This window comes from Trichosurus vulpecula, chromosome 3 (assembly GCF_011100635.1).
Source record: "Trichosurus vulpecula isolate mTriVul1 chromosome 3, mTriVul1.pri, whole genome shotgun sequence".
In the NCBI taxonomy this organism is placed as follows: domain Eukaryota; kingdom Metazoa; phylum Chordata; class Mammalia; order Diprotodontia; family Phalangeridae; genus Trichosurus; species Trichosurus vulpecula.
In genome coordinates, this window is record NC_050575.1 from 4844010 (window position 1) to 4864012 (window position 20003).

Here is a 20003-nt window from a genome sequence, read left to right on the forward strand (position 1 = left end):
AGTTTACTATTTAATATATTGGTAAGAGGTATCAAAGATTTATTTTTATTTCATAGAATTAGAAAATGTCAGAGCTGGAAGGGACCTTAGAAGTCATTTAGTCCAACTCACTCATTTTACAAATAAGGAAAATGAGAATAAGAGAGAATTAGTGCTTTGCCCAAAGATATCTAGCAAGCTGACTTAGACCACACACTTCCTCATTTATAGACCAGTAACTTTCTGCTTCTGCATGTTTCCACAGGTGTGTGTGTGTCTGTGTGTGTGTGTGTGTGTGTGTGTGTGTCTGTGTGTCTGTGTCCATGTCCCTATGACATCCCTAATGATATGGAACTGACCACTGTGCGTAGCTTCCTATCCAAAGGACTCCTACTGTGTTTTTTCCCTGGAGGAGTCTATTAATTTGGCTTATTGTTTGTACCGTTTCACTACCAGGAGGACATGGGATGGAAGTGTAATTAATCCTTTCATGCTGTTTAATAAAACAAGGAAATGTGTTCCTTGCCCTTACTACACAAACACAGCTAACAAAATAAGCAGAGTATTTCCTGTTTAGAAGTGCTTATGAGTCATGTGAGGGTGATTTTCTGCAGGCGCTGAGGTTTGCCCTGGCATTGTTCTCCAAGGAAGCAGCTTTCGCTTTCAATTAAATAATAGCATCTCATAATGTTAGTGCAAGAAGAAATAGAACCATGAGACCTAAAATATAGTTGTTTTAATTGCCAGACTCCTTAGAATCCTCCTGCCAACAAGGCTCTGTCCACATCTTACTGTTTTCCCTCCCGTGATCTTGCCCATTGGCATCTGAATGAGGGGAAAAAATGCAAGCTGATGCTACCAAAATAGTGAAGTGAGAAGCATGCTGACTTGGATTCTAGTCTTGCTTCTGCTCCTAATCGGTGTAATCTTGGGCAAATCACTTCTTCCTTTTCTCCTCTGGGAAAGGAGGGGTGCAAGAAAACGCAAAAATGGTAACAGTTAACATTTATATAGCGCATCAAGATTTGCAAAGCCCTTCAAAATATTTCATTTTATCTTCCCAACAACCCTGGGAAGTAGGTGCTGTTACATTCTTCAGTTTGCAGATGAGGAAACTGAGGCATGGGGCACTTAAGTGACATGCCCAGGGTCACACAGCTGTAAGTGACTGAGGCTGGATTCATGTCTTCCTGATTCCAGGTCCAGCTTTCTTCCTTGGGTGATACTTAGCTGCTTCTAGAGCTGCCAAAGCTGTTGAACAAATAAAACAGAAAGCTTACCCTCCAAGATCTTCTCATCTAAATTAAGTGGAATAACACACACACATTACTATGCTATAAGTGTTTTGATAATACCTAGCAGAGGTCCAAAATACCACGAGAAATTTGAAAGAAGGAAGATCATTTTTGGCTAGCACAGTCCGGGAAAGTTTCATGGAGGAAATTGCCCGTGAGTTGGCTTGGAAAGAAAGCATTTCAGCAACCAATGAAGGAAAGTACGGACATTTGTTTTGGGGCTAGGGAATGATGGGAGTAAAAGGTGGAGAGACGGAAGCCGGTAGAAATAGTAGTGCACTTGGGCTGAGAGGAGGAGTATGTGAATGGGAGAAGTATGAGGTGAGGCTATGAAGACAGGCTGAAGGTGACCTGGGAATTGTGTAGAGCCTTGAAGGGTAAAGGAAAAGCTGTTTGAAGTATAAGGATAGATTGGAGTAAGTGGAATGAGGTTTGGAGGTGGATGGGACTAGAAGAAGGAAGACTAGGATGCCATTATAATAACTCAGGTAAGATATTCCATGTTCTAAGGGACCTTTGATCTGGATGCCTTTTGTATTCTAAAGTGACTTTCCACTCTAATATTCTACATTCTGTTTTCTACCATTCTGTATTTGAATGTCCTGTCCCGCTCAATGCTCTATGGCAGCATTTAGTTCCCTAAAACTTAGAGACAGACATGGAAGGAACCTATGAGATCATACTCTAACATTTTACAGGGATAGTGGAATTTCCTCAACCCAGAGTCCTAAGATCCTCAGGGAAAATGATTTTTCCACCTCAGTCCATTTGAGTGGAGGTCGATAAATCAAGAGCTCAGGCTAGAGGATAATCAATTGGCATGAACTGAAGGGCAGTTGCCAGGTGATTGGCAATGCTAAGGAACTAGAAGAGATACATACTATACAGGGTTTTGCATAGTCTTGAGGTAACATTCCTGGCAGCAAAAGAAGACTATCTGGAGAGGCTGTTCAGTCACTCTCTTTATTTGGGAGATTGAGTCATGGGGATAAGATGTCAGGTGATTCTGGGGAGAACATCTTAACCTTGGGGTCTCAGGAGTTACCAAATATCAGGTTTGTTCCGGTGGAGATGTTTTCTCTGTAGTTGATTTCATCAGAACGTCCTGGTATTACTGGAGGTCTCTAAGATAGTGGAGGACACCTTCAAGATAGAAACAGTAGACTTATCCTGTTGAAGGTCAATCTCTATTTACATAACCCTTTACCTCCTTTTCTTTGATCTCTAGGATTATTTTTCTCTCTAGGGAGATGTTTTCCCCAAACTAGCAGCACACAGGTCTTTTTTACCCATTGAAAGGAAATGATTTTCCTATGTTCTTAGAACAGGTTAGCGTCAGCATTAGAATCCTGATCCCTTAATTAAAGGGAAAAATATTTGAATATAGGAATAAACTTGGCTCTAGCAAAAACATATTGTGAATAAGTGTAATTATTGGGTTCAAATTCACTTAGTCCACCAGCTGTGCCTCAGAGAAGACCATGTTTCACCTAATGTCCAATCATGTGCCTGGGCCATCCTACTCCTGTGCACCCAGCTTTCTACTTTCTATTCTAGGCACAAAAACCAAATAAATATTTGACTTCCATTGCTTTTGGAAAAAAGGAATGATTAAAAACCTAACTCTGTTCCCTGTTCAACTAATGACAGAGTTTATGTGATCAGCTTCATACCTAAAAGATAACGTAGAAACAGCAGTATCGGGAAGGAGTGTGGTGAGCAGTAGGTTAGCACTTATTGTTTTACCAGAGTATTACTGACTGATTGCCTAGATGGGTTTCCTAGTGTAAACATTTTCTCTCTCTCCTCTGCAAAGTTGTAACCAGAATGCATACACACACACACACATACACACACACACACACACACACACGCGCCCATGCACATGTGCTCCCCTTCTAGCAATACCTCTCTCCTCTCCTGAAATACTCTCTTCTCCCATCATATCCTCTCAACTATATTCCCGATAATTATCAAATGCTTTTAATTAATGCTATTTATAACATTATAAAAGTAAACTTTTTTTTTTAAATAAAGAAAAGTATGCTTCTGAGGAAGGATTTCCCATGCTCAGAGGAAAAGACTACCCTGGAAAGGGAAGCTAAAGAAAGAAAGGAAAAAAAGAATTACTGCTTCAGTTTTTGTAGAGGGTGGAGGAACAAAGTTTAGTGATGGAAGATCCACCCAGCGCTCCTTATGCCCAACTGGACCACAAAGCCTTGCTCCCAGAGTCCTAGGACTTGCCCACATGGTGACTGTTTACACCTGTGTTTCTTTTGTTCCAGCTCTATGTGGCTTCTCACAGCTTCTTCTCCTTTAGTAGATTCCAGGTTTCTAGTTCAGAGCAGGGTTCTACCTTTGTTTTGGCTCCTCTCTGGACTGGCTTTAAGAGTGGGTGAGCTCGGCTTTTTAAGGGGCCAGCAAGGGTGTAGGCAATCTTCAGCCAGGCAATGGCATTGCCCCTTTCAATTCAATCAAAGGAAACTTTTCCACATTTCATAAAAAAAGACACTGTGTATATACTTACCTACAGTGAGTGTGACACCTTATTATTTGACCTTTACCTTCTGTAATTACATACCAAGCTTCCTTGACTGAGGTGCTGCTCAGAGACTGCTTGCCACACAATAGTGTTAGCTTACAGTTATATAGCTATTCACAAGAAATTTTCCTTAAAACAAACCTGCCAGGTAAATAGAACAAATATTTTTAAGGGTATTTTTTCCTCCATTTTTGAAGGTGGAAAAAGTACACGTAGAGAAGTTAGGTGGCTTGCCTATGACCACAAGTGTTAGAGTGGGGACTCAAACTCAGGTTTCTAGACCAGTGTACTTTGTACCACATACATCATGATACCCATTCAAAAACATTTTGAAATTATCTCAGTGCCTGAAGAATGTTGGAGCGGGAACCAGAGGACCTGAATTCGAGTTCTGCTTCTAATTCATTGTATGAACATTCTGTGTTCTTTCCTGTAACATTCTAGGATTCCAAGAGTGTCAGAGTTAGAAATTCTAGCACCCTAGAAAATAAAATGTTAGGAAACAATGCTAGTGTCAAAAGAGATTTTCGAATTTTATAAAGTTTTATGCATGTTAGAACATAGAGCATAGAATGTTAGAGCGTAAATGGAGCTTAGACTATAATATATTTCATTCACATAGTAGTCACTTAAATGCTCATTGCTTCGAATTGGATCTTTAATTCTAAGAACTTCTTATAGAACCAATTCCAGGGCTGTAGGACCATGGGCAAATTACAGTCATCTTTACTCATTCTTACAGATACATTTCTTTAGATGGAGAGATACACTGTGACTGGTTTCAGTTAGCGTCACCTCCTATGCTTCTGAACCTTATTCTATGTTGTATTTGGAATTTTGGGGAACTCAGTATTGATAACATATTTTGATTTAATGCATATTAAATATAGGTGTTCATTCCCCACCCCTTCTACATAACACAATGTACTTTGTTAGCTTGTTCTACCTGACAATCAAAATCACTTTTTCCCCCCACCTTCAGCAATACTGGAGTCAAATTGTGTACTTAAAAAGAGCTAGCTCTTTTTGGAATGAAGTCTTCACCAAATTCTCCACCTTTTTTTTTGGTGGGAGGGGGTGGTGGTGAGGAACATTTTAGTTCCTCTGTCTATAAAAAATGAACATGATAATATGGATCTACTTCTCAGAGTTTGCCCAAGCCTACACCAGTGGTAAATGGTGGAGGTGAGATTTGAACTCATGTCCGCTAAATCCAAGTTCACTCCTCCTTCCTCACCACCTCTGCTTATTGGAGATTCACTCATCTAGTGAAAGCAGAGGGAGATGGACTCAATAAGGTCTTTTTAGCTCTATAAAAAGGGCAATCCTTTACATTTGCATGTTCTTAATTTTTTAAAGTAATTTCTTGCCTTATTATCTCCTCATGATTTGGGGTAGTTAGGACAAGCATTATTAGCCTTCATTTTACTGATAAGAAAATTGAGTTACACAGCAAAATTGTGCAATGATCAACTTTACACTTGGCGCTTTTCAGCAAAACAGTGACCCAGGACAATTCCAAAAGACTCATGGTGGAAAATGCTATCTACATCCAGAGAACTAACTATGGAGTGTGAATGGAGATCGAAGCTGACTATTCACTCTCTCTCTCTCTCTCTCTCTCTCTCTCTCTCTCTCTCTCTCTCTCTCTCTCTTCTTTCTTGTGGTTTTTCCCTTTTGTTCTGATTCTTCTTTCACAAAGTGACTAATGTGGAAATATTTTCAATATGATTGTATGTGTATATAGCCTATATCAGATTGCATGCCGTCTTGGGGAGGGGGAAATTTGGAACTCACGATCTTATAAAAGGAATGTTGAAAACTAAAAGAGAGAGAGAGAGAGAGAGAAAAAGCTGAGTTACAGAGAAGTGCCAAGTTCAAATGTTTCTACATTACTGGGAGTTTAAGTTCAGTCAATGCCTTCTACATTATGGTTACCTGAGACAAAGCCCTATGTCACCTAACCCTAGCTTTGGCTCTGATCTTTGACCAGTGGTCATCAGACTTCTGATTAGAGAATAGTAATAACCAACATTTATGTAGGGCTTACTCTGTGCTTGGCACTGTGCTAAGAGCTTTATAGATATTCTTTTTAATTTTATTTTTAATTTAAGGAGTGAAGCAAGCATTTCCATAATATAAAGTAATAAAAAGATGATTACACATGAAATTGCAAATTTATTCCTTTTAAATATACAATGAATTTATCATGTAATTTTTTCCCTTTTTTTTCTTTCCTCCTCCTCTCTCTGCCCTAGAGATGGCTACCATTAGACATAAATATGTTTATATATGTGAAATCTGGTAAAAAAAAATCATTCTCTATATACTTCCATTTATCAGTTCTTTCTCTGGATGCAGATAATGTCTTCCTTCATACGTCCCTTGTAGTTAATTTGGGTATTTATAATAGTCACAATGGCATTCTCTCAAAGTTCTTAAAACAACGTTACTGTTACTGTATACAGTGTTTTCTTGGTTCTGCTCCTTTCACTCTTCGTTTCCTGTGACTCCGTCCAAGTTTTTCTAAGATCATCGAGCTTGTCTTATTTGATTCTCACAGCATCCCTGTGAGGTACGTGCTATAGTTATCCTCATTTTATACATGAGGAAACTGAGACAAAGAGAGCCTAAGTGACTTGTCCAAGGTCACACAGGTAGGAAGTATCTGAGGCTATATTTGAACTCAGGTCTTCCTGACTCCCGGCCCTATGCTCTATCCATTGTGTCCCCTAGTCATCCACTGAGTCAGAAACCCCTCACATACCACCTATCATTACTCTTCTTGTCTTTTACCATGTAATTTTACCGGGCCAAGGCATAGATTTCAGGGGTACAGAGCAGGTGTTGGTTGATTGATTGATTTTAAAAGTTTCCTTGAGGATTTTTATTTTTACATCGCCTTTATTTCAGAATATATCCTTCCCCCAGCCAGAGAGCATTCCCTTGTAATAAAGAATTTTTTTAAATTCAGTAAATCCACGAACACATTGACTGCTTCACATAAAATATGCAACATTCCATAACTTTAATCTTACCTCTTGAGAGAAAGGAGGGAGGTGCGTTTTCTTATTTCTCTCTGGGTGCCAAGTTTAATCATTACACTATATTCATTTTGTTTTGTTATTTCTATTTACAGTGGTGTAATGTGTATTGCGTTCATTGTTTTCCTGGTTCTGTTTCTTTTACCATGCATTAGCTCACATCTTCCTGTATTTGGCTGAATTCATGATAATCAACATTTCCTATGGAGCAATAATATTCTATGACATTTTAATAATAATTTGTCCTTCTTGAATTAAATATTAATTTCTTCCTTACGTTTCCTTTTCTCTCCTCTCCTGCCTTTTCTTCTCTGTCATATATACTCTCCACCATCTCTCTCTCCCTCTCTCTCTCCCCATCTCTCCCCCATCTCTCTCTCTCTCTCTCTCTCTCTCTCTCTCTTGTACACACACACACACACACACACACACACACACACAATGTCCTGAGAAATTACCCTTTTATCATCAAATGCTGATTTGTCTCCATGGCCCCTTCAGAGTTTACTGCACTTCTGATGACTTCCTGAGGACTCTCTGCTGCTCCATGGTTTCTTTCTGACAGGACCTGCTGGAGCTGGGTCTCTGTGCAGTTGTTACTCCTTTCCCCCTTTCACCTGGATTTTTACTGCCGGGGGTACTGGGTTTCAGTGCTAGGGGGCTGATCTGGGCTTGCTTTGTGCTGTCCAGGCAGACTTTGCCTTTGCTTCCTCTCTCCCTAATGACATGTCATGTATTTTACTGCCACTGGCTGAGGTCTCCAGGCCTTTCTCATGAGCCTGTTGCTTCCCTTCTCCAGTCCCTAATGGCTTCTATTGCATTTTTATTACAACAGAGGCACAGTCTCCAGGGCTCCAGGGCTATTTGTTCTGAGATTTTTATTGAATTCTCAATAAATCTGTGGACCACTGGGGGTCCTTAGATGGTTTCCTTACCTGTTTTATTGAAGCCATGCTTCTAGACAGACCATTCAGCCGTGGTTTTGATTGCAATCTGGTTTCTTCTCTAGGCTCTTGGCCTGCGCCATGCATGTTTGCTTTGGCAGAGTCTGAATCTCTTGGCTTCTTCTGATCTCCAGCTCTGATGTTTTTCTTCTTTTGTTGCCTCTCAGGGTAGGTCAGGGATGTTGTGTTGGGTGACCGTTTCCACACGGTCTAGGTCGTTGAGGGGTGGAAGCTGGGAGGTGGATACAAATAGACCATTGTGTCAAGTGGCAGGTGGAATGGAGCAATTTCAGGTCTCCCTGGTGCATGGAGAAATGCTCTTGAGTTTTAAGATATTAAAAGCCCCCGACTTCCCTTCCCACTCCATACACACACACACACACACACACACACACACACACTCACACACACACACACACACACCCCAGACCTGATGTAATGTGTGCCTAGGAAAATGTTCCTTTGCTGATGAACAGATCAGATTTCTGTTTCAATTACCTGCAACTACTGAGGGGTCTCAGGTAGGAAAAGGGGGCAGTGAATGCAATCCTCTGCAAGGAGATTGAGAAACCCCAGAGGGGATCAAGTTCATATTAGCTTTAGGACAATCGATAGTGAATGTTTTTAAATAAAATGTTGTAAATGCTTGCTTTGTGCAATTTGAGTTTAACTTTCCTAGCTAGAGACTACAGTGTCAAAGATCACTGACAGCACCTTGGCAGTTAAGGGGATTTTGGTTCAGGTGAAGGTTGGACCAGAGAGCTTGTTCAGTCTCTTTCAGTTCTATGATTCTGGTGTGGTACAAATGTGACTTTTCTTTTAAAATGTCAACAGGATGGTCAGTTATGTGACTCTTATCCTTATGCTTGCTGGTGGCTCCAATGACACAAAAACCTGAGTTCAAGTTCTGACATTTTTGGGGCTATCTGATCATAGACAAATCACTTCACGTCTCAGATCTTCAGTTTCCTCATCTGAAAAATCAGCTTAGTCATATTTGTACTAGATACTTCATGAAGTTTTTGTAAGGAAATCACTTTGTAAAACTTTAAGTGCTATAGGAAGAAATAGGAGCCATCACTATCAATACTTATCATTTGACTGAAGGTCCCACATAGAAGTCTGGGGAGAACCTCTATTGCGTACATTCAAGCTGACTTGCTGAATGAGACTTTCAGGATCCAAAAACATTTTGACAGTTTTGTTCTGCAAAGTTTGGATTTAGTCAAAGGCCTGCACTTGAGGACCTAGACTGAATCTACCAAGAGGGAGGAAAGAATGAGTAAGTAGAAAGCAAAAAGAGCTGTCATAAATTTTTTGTTCATAAGAGTTGCCTTCTTTCTTTGATCTTTTTGGGGTTATCAGTAGTGGTATGACTGTGTCCAAAGGTGTGTATAACTTAGTTACTTTGGGGACAGAGTTCACAATCGCTTTCCAGAATGGTTGGCCAGTTAATAGCCCTGCCAAGAGTATATTAATGTGCCTTTTTCCCCCTCAGCCTCTCCAACATATGCCATTTTCTTTTTGTGTCATTTTTGCCAATCTGATGGGTATGAGGTGGCACTTCAAGAGTTGTTTACATTTACATTTCTCTAACTATTAGTAATTTGGAGCATTTAAAATATGGTTATTCATAGCTTAGATTTCTTTCTTTGAAAATTATTCATATATATGTATGTATGTATTTACTATTTACCATTTGCTGAATGGCTTTGGGCGGGGGACGGGGGGACACAGGAGATGCTTAGATAGGAGAAGAGAACACTCAGGGAACATGGCAGTTGTGTTACAAGTATTTGTAGGCCTGCCAGATTCTTTTATCTGATCCGTTATACCATTTGCCCCAGAAAGCAGAACCAAGAACAATTTATCTCTTTACTAAGGAGGTAAATTTAAGCTTGATGTCAGAAAAAAAAACCTTTCTAATAATTAGAGACATGTGAAAGTGGAATCAATGCGCTATCTGGGGAGGTAGTAAGTCCACATCATTGGAGGGCTTCAAGCTGAGGTTACATGGATGCCACAAGGGATATTCTTTTTCTAAGTATGTGTTGGAATAAGTGACAACTAAGGACCCTTCCAGCTCTAAAACTCTGTGATTCTATATTGAGAAATTTTATTATGAAAACAGAGAAAAACATCTCCATCCAAACAATCCAGGTTGGGAGTCCACAATGTTACATCCCAGCCTCAAGAACTTTAGCATAGCAGGATCCTTCCAGAAGCCATTCCTAAAATGTCTGCCAGCCATAGTGAGGTGACCCTGAGACAAAGCTTCTTATGTACTTCTCCCATGAGTCTTTTCTGAGTTGCATTTTCATGACGAGCTACAGAGGACTAGATGTGGAATAAAAGGAACTAGATTCAGATCTTGGCTTTTTTACTTTCTTTTCATGTAAATTTGGGCAAAATATTTAACTTCTTTGGGCCTCAGCTGTCTTATGCCTCAAAGAGAGAGTTGGATTAGTCAGTGGTGCCAAGCTGGCTACATAATAATTTAGAAGATCACAAATTAACATTATCTATGTTGTATTTTATTTTTATTTTGAAACTTTCCCCAATGACATTTTAATCTAGGTCCTATGGCACTCAGGAGTCTCGTGGGTTGCTTGAGGCCAGTGGGCCATGAGTTTGACACCTAGATTCTCCAGTTCTTTCCATTCTAGCATGATTTAAAAAAAGTTTTGTTGATTTATTTTATTTGTTACATTATGAACATTTATAGAACATTCCCATTTCCAGAAAGGGCTAGTAACAAAGTACAAGAGTTAAGTGAAATTAATAATATAGTGACCTTGTTTGGAAGTATATGGAACATTTCATATCAATAGCACCCTCTCACCTTTCCATTTAAAAAAATCTATTTTCTCTCCCTCCCATTCCCTATCCAATTGGAAAAAGAAAAAGAAATTCCTGTAACAATGCTATATCCTGAACAGTAAAGGAAAATCATTTTGCCCTACACGGAGGAAGACGGTCTATATAATCAGTTTATTATATTAGTTCAGGAATCATGGAAGATATGTGATATCCCTGATGGATTCTAACATGCTCCACAAATAACTTTATGTGGTGGGAGACATCAACAAAATTCTTCCAGTTGTCCTGACCCCAAAGGGGAGAAACTTTGGATATCCACCCCTGTTCTCTCCAAGCTCCGAGCCACTCAGGTCAACTCCTGGCCACTGAGTGGTAATCAGTGTGGGTGAGGATCTTATCTGCTCCATTTCCTCGGTGATCTCTCATATACCAACCATACAGTTTTCAGCTCAGCTCATCGGGATGACGTGACAGGACCCCCATCTCTCAGGGTGTAACCCTTTAAGGGATTAATATCTACCAAAGTCCAGCTGCACATGCCTCTTTCCTAATAGGCAGAGCTGTGAGTGTAATCCAACAAAATCATATTGCTCAAGAGCTATGACTTTGTGTGCATTATCTCATTCGGTCCTCAAAACAACTCCTTGAGGAAGGACTCTATGTGTGGATGTGTGTGTGGACACAAATGTATATATACACATATGTGTATATATACATATATGTATAATGATAACCATTGTTACTATCTTCATCCCCATTTTACAACTAAGAAAACTAAGTTTAGTGGTTAAGTTATTTAGCCATGGTCACATAACTAGTAGATGTCAGAAACTGGCCTACATCCAACCTAAGTCTTCCTGTGGCTCCGAGTTCAGCTCTCTGTCCGCTAGGCCAGGGCTATCAAAGAGGAAGAGGTCAACTGGCCACATTGTAGCCCATAACACTCCTCAGGACAGCTGAAACCAGATTAAAATGTAATTGGGAAACATATAACAGAATAAATACAATAGAACATAGCTAACATACTAATATGTGGTTTTCTGAGTCAATGAGCTGCCCACAGGGACCCTCACATATGGTTTAGTGGCTCCTTTTCTATTTGATTTTGATACCATTGCCCTAGGCCACCAAAATCCTGTGAGATGGTTGCACATATTTCAAATCCCACTATTCAGAGTTATAATTATGTAAGATATGGTTATTGGTTCCAGCCCAATGGAAATAATGCGGTTTGAATTTGAATAATTTGACCCCTTCATGGAATTTGTTGTTGGCACTAATCAAGACCTACCTCTAACTGACCTTAAGAATGAGTCTGGGTCACAGATGAAATAAACTTCTTTCCATCCATAGTGCCCTCTATTTGAACATTGCCAAGAAATAATGCCCTGTCTTCTCTTGTTAAAGATGCAATTGGTCCACGATTGTTTGAGGTCCTTCAGACTAACGGGAATATGTTTGCCTACACAAGGAAGGCACTGCAGTAATGTAGAAAAGCATTAATTTGGGAGCTAGAAGACCTGGGTTTGAACTCTGCCTCTGATGCTTACTACTTGTGTGGCCTTGACTTCAGCCTCATTTTCAACAGCTGTAAAATGGGGATAGTGATCCTTGCATCAGAGCCTTCCAGATTACATGAAGAGCACAGGCAGACTTTGGGGAGATCTTCAGCTAGTGATCTTCACCCAGAAAATAAGGCACCTGTGCCACTCAGTGTGTCATCCCTAACTCTCCTAACTAGCAAAGTCCAAGAGAGAAAAACGAGATTTATATCAGAGGGTTGCAGGACCTGTCCTTCTCTGAGAAAGAAGTAAATGGGGATTTGGGCTAAGGGGAAAAGTTAGAGGTGTTATGTAGAGCCTGAAGCTAATTAATGACTACAGTGGAACAGTGCCCAGGGCAACATCCACTGATCACCCAAGTCTGACTAAATTGCATTCTGCAGAGACTCTGAGACTAGACCAGCTGAGACTACAGGACCAGTGGGGAACAGATGGGTGGGAGCAGTATAAGGAAAATCCTAGAAGCTCTTAGCAATCCTGAGGTATCAGAGGCATGAATTACCCCTCCACACATGCACCCTGGCCACATGTATGTTTCTACATTTTCCATTTCCATGTGACTTTGTTTACCCAGGCTGTTGACACCCACATGGTCCTGCAAAGATAGCAAGATACCCAGTTAGTTGTCAAGTTTACCTAAAGGTTTAAATTACTCAGATGATTGGACAAACGTTTATTAAGCACTTACTATTTACTAGGCACTTGGTTTAACTGCTATGGATGGAAAGAAAGGCAAAAGACAGTCTCTGTTTTCAAGAAACTCATAGTCTAAAGGAGGAGATAACATATAAACAGCGATGTACAAACAGGACATGTAGGATAAATGGGAGATAATTAACAGAGGAAAGTTGCTAATGTTGAGGACTGGGAAAGGGCTCTTAGAGAAGGAGGGATTTTGGCTGGGACTTGAAGGAAGCCAGGGAAGCCAGGCAACAGAGATGAAGGAGGAGAGAATTCAAGGCACATGGGACAGTCAGAGAAAATGTTCTATCGATCATTCTGTCAGCCAATAAGTATGGAATGCCTAGCTCTGTTGGAAGAAAGATTTTCCATGGCATTGAACAAAGTATGACATGATGAAGAATAACCAGAGATTACTGGGAGACAGTAGGAGCCTGCCTTCAGGCTATCAGGAATGGAGATGAACTAGGGCAGAGGATGAGTATGAGGGATCAGTTTCTGCAGTTGTAAAAAATACACCCCTAGCTCTGCTCCCAACCACCTTGCCCCAAACCAAAGGAGACTCTGCAGGCTCTGTGTGGAAGGAACTTTGAATCATATACACGTCTTCACACACATACACACACAAGCGTATAGAAGCCACCCTAAGAGGCATTACTTTCAAATAATAGCTCATTTTATAAAGGTTTTTTCACAACCACCCTCTAAGGCAGGTAATCCAAGTAATATTACACCCATTTTATAGAAAGGAAACTAAGGGGCAGTGAGGGGAATTGGATGGAGCAAGGCCACTCAGCTAGTAAATGGTTTACCTGTTCTGACTCAAAGTCCCAGTGCTTCCCTGCCTCCCCACTACACCACACAGCTTATTCTTTTTCATTATTACTCTTTTTAAAAAATTAGAACTTAGCCATCAACAAACATTTCGAAGTACAAGGAAGAACAGAAAAGAGAACCATATAAGGAAACATAACCTTCAGTTACTTCTTTTTTAAGAAAAAAGAGACCTATAGATATTAAGTTTAAGAAGGCAGCAACGAAATGACTCCATTTGTGTCAGCTTCTATGTATCTTTTTTTCCCTTGCAAAGGCAAGTTAAGAACTTCTATTTATTAAAAACTGATAAAATTCAAGTGTGAAGAAACACAATTATCGGTGATATAAAGGGTGGACCTCTCTGAAGAACATAGGGATGGCTGGAGTTGCTGGCCATCATGATTCTTCAGTTGGTTTTAATTTTAAGGCTTATGGGGATAAAACTCACAAAACAAAGTCGGATAGTGTTTGGGGTTTTTTTAATGTCAGAAGTGAATGGTGAGACTCAGTAGGCTCTGATTTAAGCCATTGAAGGTAGTATTGAAGAACCTGGCAAACAGATTGAAAAAAAAATGAAGAAGCAGCAGGGGTAAAATGACCAACTCCGTGGGCACCACATGAAGCACAACAACTAGCAAAGGTTTCAACTAGGAGATTTCTGATTGGAATTTGAATCTCACTGAATGAACTGCTTCATTGTCGACAATTACCCTTCAGCGTCACTTAGAGCTTGAGGTGCAGCCTCTTCCAAGTACAAAGTTGCTCTTTGCTGCCTTCTCTGATTTGAGAGAGAAAAGCAAGAGCAAAGACTGTTTTTGTAGTCGTTTTGCTGAGAATTTTGTTTGTTGCATAGTGGTTGATAGACACAGTATCCTGTTGGGTGAAAAAACTGGCTGGGCTTGTCTGTATTGGCCAGGGAGAGCAAGACTGATGAACTTTGCAGTTCTCTGGGTTTTTTTAGGGACTTCTTCCTCTTTCATTGATTTCTTTAGGACAGAGGCATAATATTAGGGTCAGTGTGTCAACTAAATTAAGAGTGTAACATTTTCAGAATGCCCTTTTAAAGAAGATCATAAATTGAAAGAACCTGAAAATACTTTTTTGTTCCAAGAGTACTTCTGCTCTTGGATTTGCTCAGCCAGAGAGCAGTGAGAGTCAGAAGAGAAGTTGGCAGAGAAATGGCTTCTCGTAGCTCCTGAAGGACCCAATGACGTCAAAGCCTTTAGTCCACAGCTGTGTTACCCTGAGCACATGTGATTTTCTCACCCATGTGTTTTTCTGTTTAGATTTTCTATATGTGTGCCCTTTTTATTCCTCACAACAACCCTGGGAAGTAGGTGCTATAATTATCACCGTTTTATAGATTAGGAAACTGAGGCAGACAAAGATTAAGTGAACTTCCCAGAGTCACGCAGCTGGTAGGGGTATGACGTCAAATTTAAATTCAATTCTTCCTCATTCTAGGTTCAATACCCAGAAATAGTAATGATTATTTCTTCTATCTTGTTGGTAAGTAAATATTTATGTTTAAGATACAGAAGTGTCATCATTGTGAGTGATTGGTTTGAATGAATGAAAGCACTGTGGTGGGAGCTTAAGAGTAAAGTAGTGAGTAGGGGTAGTATATTCTACCACCACCCCAACCTCCCCTCTCCCCCACAACAGGATTACTCCTAGAACCTGAGAGAGTTTGAATGTATCCCTGTGGAAGTAGCCCTTCTTTGGGAACTTAGATCTGTCAGTGTGAGAGCAGTTTGGAATGAGGAAGCCAGGTCAGAGAATGAATAGGCATCCACACACCCTGTGTAAGAGGTATGAGCCTCTACAGCATAAGTGGCCACACAATACACATTTAAAAAAATATTTTATTGATGCTATTTTTTGTCCTATCACTACTCAATAAATAGCCCACCCATCCCACCCCCATCCTAAGTAGAAGTCCCCCTTTCTGATAAATACATATAGTTAACCCAAATCAACCTCTTGATCAAATCTGATTGTATACCTTAGTTCATAGCATCTTTGGTAAGTGATGGGAAGTATATTTCATCATTAATTTTTTGTAGTCTGATTTGGTTGTTACTTTGATCAGAATTCTAATACCTTTCAAGACTTTATCCTCACATTAACATTGTGATCATGGCATAAGTTGTTCTCCTGGTCTGTTTACTTCACTGTGCATCATTTCATATACATCCTTTTAAGTCTCTCTGAATTAGTCCTTTTTCTCATTTCTTAGGTTACAATAATATTCCATTACATTGATAGACTATGCTTTGTTCAACTGTTCTGCACATGACGGCACTTACTTTGTTTCTAGTCCTTTACAACAACAAAAAAATGTTGTGATAAATGTTTTTGCACATACGGTCTGTTTTGCTCTTTGATCTCTTTGAAAGGTATAACTTAGCTGTGGATCAACTAATGAGTTTGGGGGCATAGTTCCAAATTCCTTTCCGTAATAGTTGAAACAATTCAGAGCTCCATCAACAGTGTATCAGCATGCTGGCTTTTGTACCTGGGTCCCCAGGACCCTAGATCAGGTTTCCCTGGGGCTAATTCAGTCTCAGGGATGGTTCTGATACCTTTTAAAGAAAAGCTAGTCTGGGATGTATGGGGTAAGGCCCTAGAAATGTAAGCCCAGGCTTCATGGGAGAGACCCTAGCAGATATTGCTCATACAACATTTCCAAAGAGTAGAGTCTCACTATAATTTAGGACCCAAACCAAGAATCTGTGTTTGACCTCTTAGCTTTTTCTATGCAAATTCAAATCTGCTCCAAAGTTTGGCTCCTGAAAGTAGAGAAAGATCAGGTTCTTCTCTTTCCAACCCATGCTTCTGAGGCTTATTGCCATGCTCTATTGGTTTCTGTCCTGTGTCAATCTAATTCTTGCTGGTTTTATTCATGGCAGAGCCCAAGTGGCTAGGACACTTTATCCACTAAGGGCTTCCTTTGCTCTGGACCTATGCACACAGTAACTGCGTTCAACTGGACAGAGGGGGAACTGGGGGGTAGGGTGGGGAATTTGGTCTCTAATTAGAAGGTTTAGGCTTCCTTTTCCTCACACAATTTGGTTTGTTAGACTTCTTCCCCCAATGCCCCAGGGGAAAATTTATATCAAGCTTAGGTTTGACTCCTATGGGGTTCTCCCCTAGGCAGCTAGGTGGCCACAATGGATAGAGTGCTGGCCCTGGAGCCAGGAAGATCTGAATTCAAATCTAGCCTCAGATACTAGCCAGCTGTGTGACCCTGGGTAAGTCTTTTTGCCTCAGTTTCTTCATCTGTAAATGAGCTGGAGGAGGAAACAGCAAACCACTCCCCAAAGAAGGTCACAAAGAGTCAGACACGACTGAAATAACTGAACTACGGTCTCCCCAAAAATCGAGACTCAAAGTACAATATGAATCTGGTATAAACACAAAATACCCACAAATGTGAATTGACAGAAAGTCTTAAAATAACTAACTAAACAAGCAACAGTAAAACTACTATTATATTCTGCTGGGAGGATAAGGTTTAAACCTGGTCTCTATGTCTTCAAAGTCCTTGTCTACTTACCAGCTAGGCCAGGGGGTGGGCTACTTTTCTCATTCGTGAGCATCTTTTATGTAGAAACTTTTGCTACCAGTCAGCTCTACCCAATGGGCCTAGGACATTTGGATCACTCAACCTCACAAGATCCTCCCCAGACTGAGACATATATGTGTGTGTGTGTGTGTGTGTGTGTGTGTGTGTGTGTGTGTGTATCCGTATCCCAACTAGGTCAATGTTTGATCATCTATTTTGGAAAGGAAATACAAAGCAGGCGTAGGGGAAGAGGCTTGATATCATCTAATTAAGTGTCCTTGCCCCAGCCTGTGAACCATCATCACCATCGTTTCCAGAATTGGGGGAAAGGACACTGCCCGATATTTGCCACTATTGGAGAGTTAAAGGAAGAGAAGACAGAGGGTGGAATCACTCTCTTTGTAGAGACTCTTCAGACTTAGTGGCCAATAAGGTGGTTCCTTCCTCACCTCAAAGTGCAAGTCCTTCAGTACTGAGTCACACATGACTGGAAGCAGCTGGGGGCTCATCTCCCCAAACCAACCAAGCACTGTGCCAGTGTCAGGAAAGGCAGCTTTGCACATGGCCTGTTTAACCCTAGTTACACAGGAAGTAGTTGAAGCATATTTATGTAGTTGCTATGTTTTTTCCTTCTGCATCAGGTTCCTGATCTACGCAGCATGACAGATGAATACTATTTTTACTTTTAGATATGAGTCATAGATGTTTTCCATCAAGCTGCCACAACCTACCCTTCTTTACAGTCTATGCCTTCCCTCCTCCGCTGGGCTTTATAACTCAATAAATTTTGTTTTCTTAGAGACATAGGAAAAAATGACTTCTGCAGCAGTAGATAGGAGTAGGCGTGGGAGGAGAAATTTTTGCTGTTAGACTAAATAGAAGGACTTTTGTGTGTCTTGGTATGGAGAAATGGGTAATATCACTTAATTCATAGATTCATAGAATATTAGAAGTAGAAGGAACCATAGAATATAGACTGATATACCTGGAAGAGACCCTACAACACAGTACATGAAGAGACCTTAGCTGTCAATCCCAGTACAGTAGAAGGAACTGTAACTCAGAGAGGTTTGTTAAAATGTCCAAGTTTATAGAGATATTAGTGGAGCTGGTACTCAAACCCAGGCCTCTTGACTCTTATAAGGTCCAATAATGTTCTTGATATTTCAGTATATAGTGGAAATAATACAGGACTAGGAGAAAGGAGACTTTGGTTTGAGTCCTAATTCTGCCCCTCCCTAGCTGCATGAGTTTGGTCAAATCGCACTTTTTCCTCTAAACCCAAGCATCTTCATCTGTAAAAGAGATTGGTCAGTGTGATCCCTCGATTCCCTTAAAATTCCAAATTCTATGCTCTATAAACTTCCATACATTTTGTCAAGATGCTCTTCCCCAGCATGAATTCAATTCCATGAAAATAAACTGAGATTAGGACTAGGAGACAGAGTAGAGTATCTTTTCCTCATTTTCCTTCCTTAACAGTCCATTCCCCTAAACATATACATATGGAGGCTGGGAAAATCCCTGTAACACCAGGCCACCTATAAAGCCTATAGGGCTTTGGGAAACTGACTCCTGGTTGTTTTACTAACCAGAATTAGAAATTCAAGTGAGGAAACCCCCATAACAATTGTTCTGCTCTGGTCAAACTCTTATTAAAGGATGCTCTTTGATCATTTAGAAAGGGAAAGCAGTGATTAAGGAGACGTCATATCACAATAACCTCATTTCATTTTTTTGACAGGCAAGGTTACTAGAGAATGTTTTCAACATAGTGTATCTTGATTTCAGTAAGGCATTTGATCAGATTTCTGGTGCTATACACTTACTAGCTGTGTGACCTTGGGCAAGTCACTTAACCCAATTGCCCTGCCTTCCTGCCTCCAAAAAAAGATTCCTGGTGATGTCCTGTTGATAAGAGGGAGAAACATGAGCTGTTTAGCGTGTGGTTTGTTTGATTTGGACCTGGTTGTACCTGGCCTAGTCCAAAGACTAGTCATTGATGAGACAATGTCTACTTGAAGAAAGATCTGTAATTGAGTGCCCTTGAAGCTGTCTTTGGCTCTGTGCTATTTTTACACACACACACACACACACACCCCAATCATTTGGATTAAAGCAGAGATGTCATGTTTATTAAAACTGCAAATGACGTGAATCCAGGAGAGATAGCTAATATAATGGATGACAGATTCAAGATGCAAAAAGATCTTGATAGGTGAGAATGATGGGCTTAAAAGATCATAGATTTAGAACTGGCAGGGACCTTAGAAGTCATCTAGTACAAACTCCTCATTTTACAGATGAAGAAACTGAGGCTAAACAGAAAAGTGAAATGATTTGCCCAAAGTCTCAACCATAATTAGTGGCTGAGCTAGGATTTGAACCCAGGCCTTCTGACTTCTTATCTACTACTAATATAATAGTAAAGCTATACCAAGTTTAAAAAATCAGCTACACAAGAAAAAGATAAGGGGAGCATGCCTGGACAACAGTTTAGTGTGGTGGATGGGGCGTTGACCTTGGAGTCAGGAAAACCTGGCTTCAGATACTTGCCAGCTGTGGGATTCTGGGCAAATAACTTCTCAATATTTCAGCTTCTTTACCTGAAGACTTTTAAAAGTGCCTTCCAGCTGTGAATCTAATCTTACGATAAGATCTGGGCACAAACTCAATGTGAGTCAATGGTGATATGGCAACTAGAGAAGCTGATGTGATAGGCTTTAAATGGCAGCATAGGAGTTAACACTGT

The 20003-nt window shown here is 40.3% G+C and overlaps 1 long non-coding RNA gene across 1 annotated transcript; it reads right to left on the minus strand.

The window, feature by feature from the left end:
- Window positions 1-1127: 1127 nt before the first annotated feature.
- On the minus strand, window positions 1128-8024 carry LOC118844311. Its single transcript, XR_005009962.1, has 3 exons — window positions 7796-8024; window positions 2320-2417; window positions 1128-1230 (listed from the first exon to the last, which is right to left on the minus strand). It is a non-coding gene; the product is annotated as an uncharacterized LOC118844311 (long non-coding RNA).
- Window positions 8025-20003: the final 11979 nt, after the last annotated feature.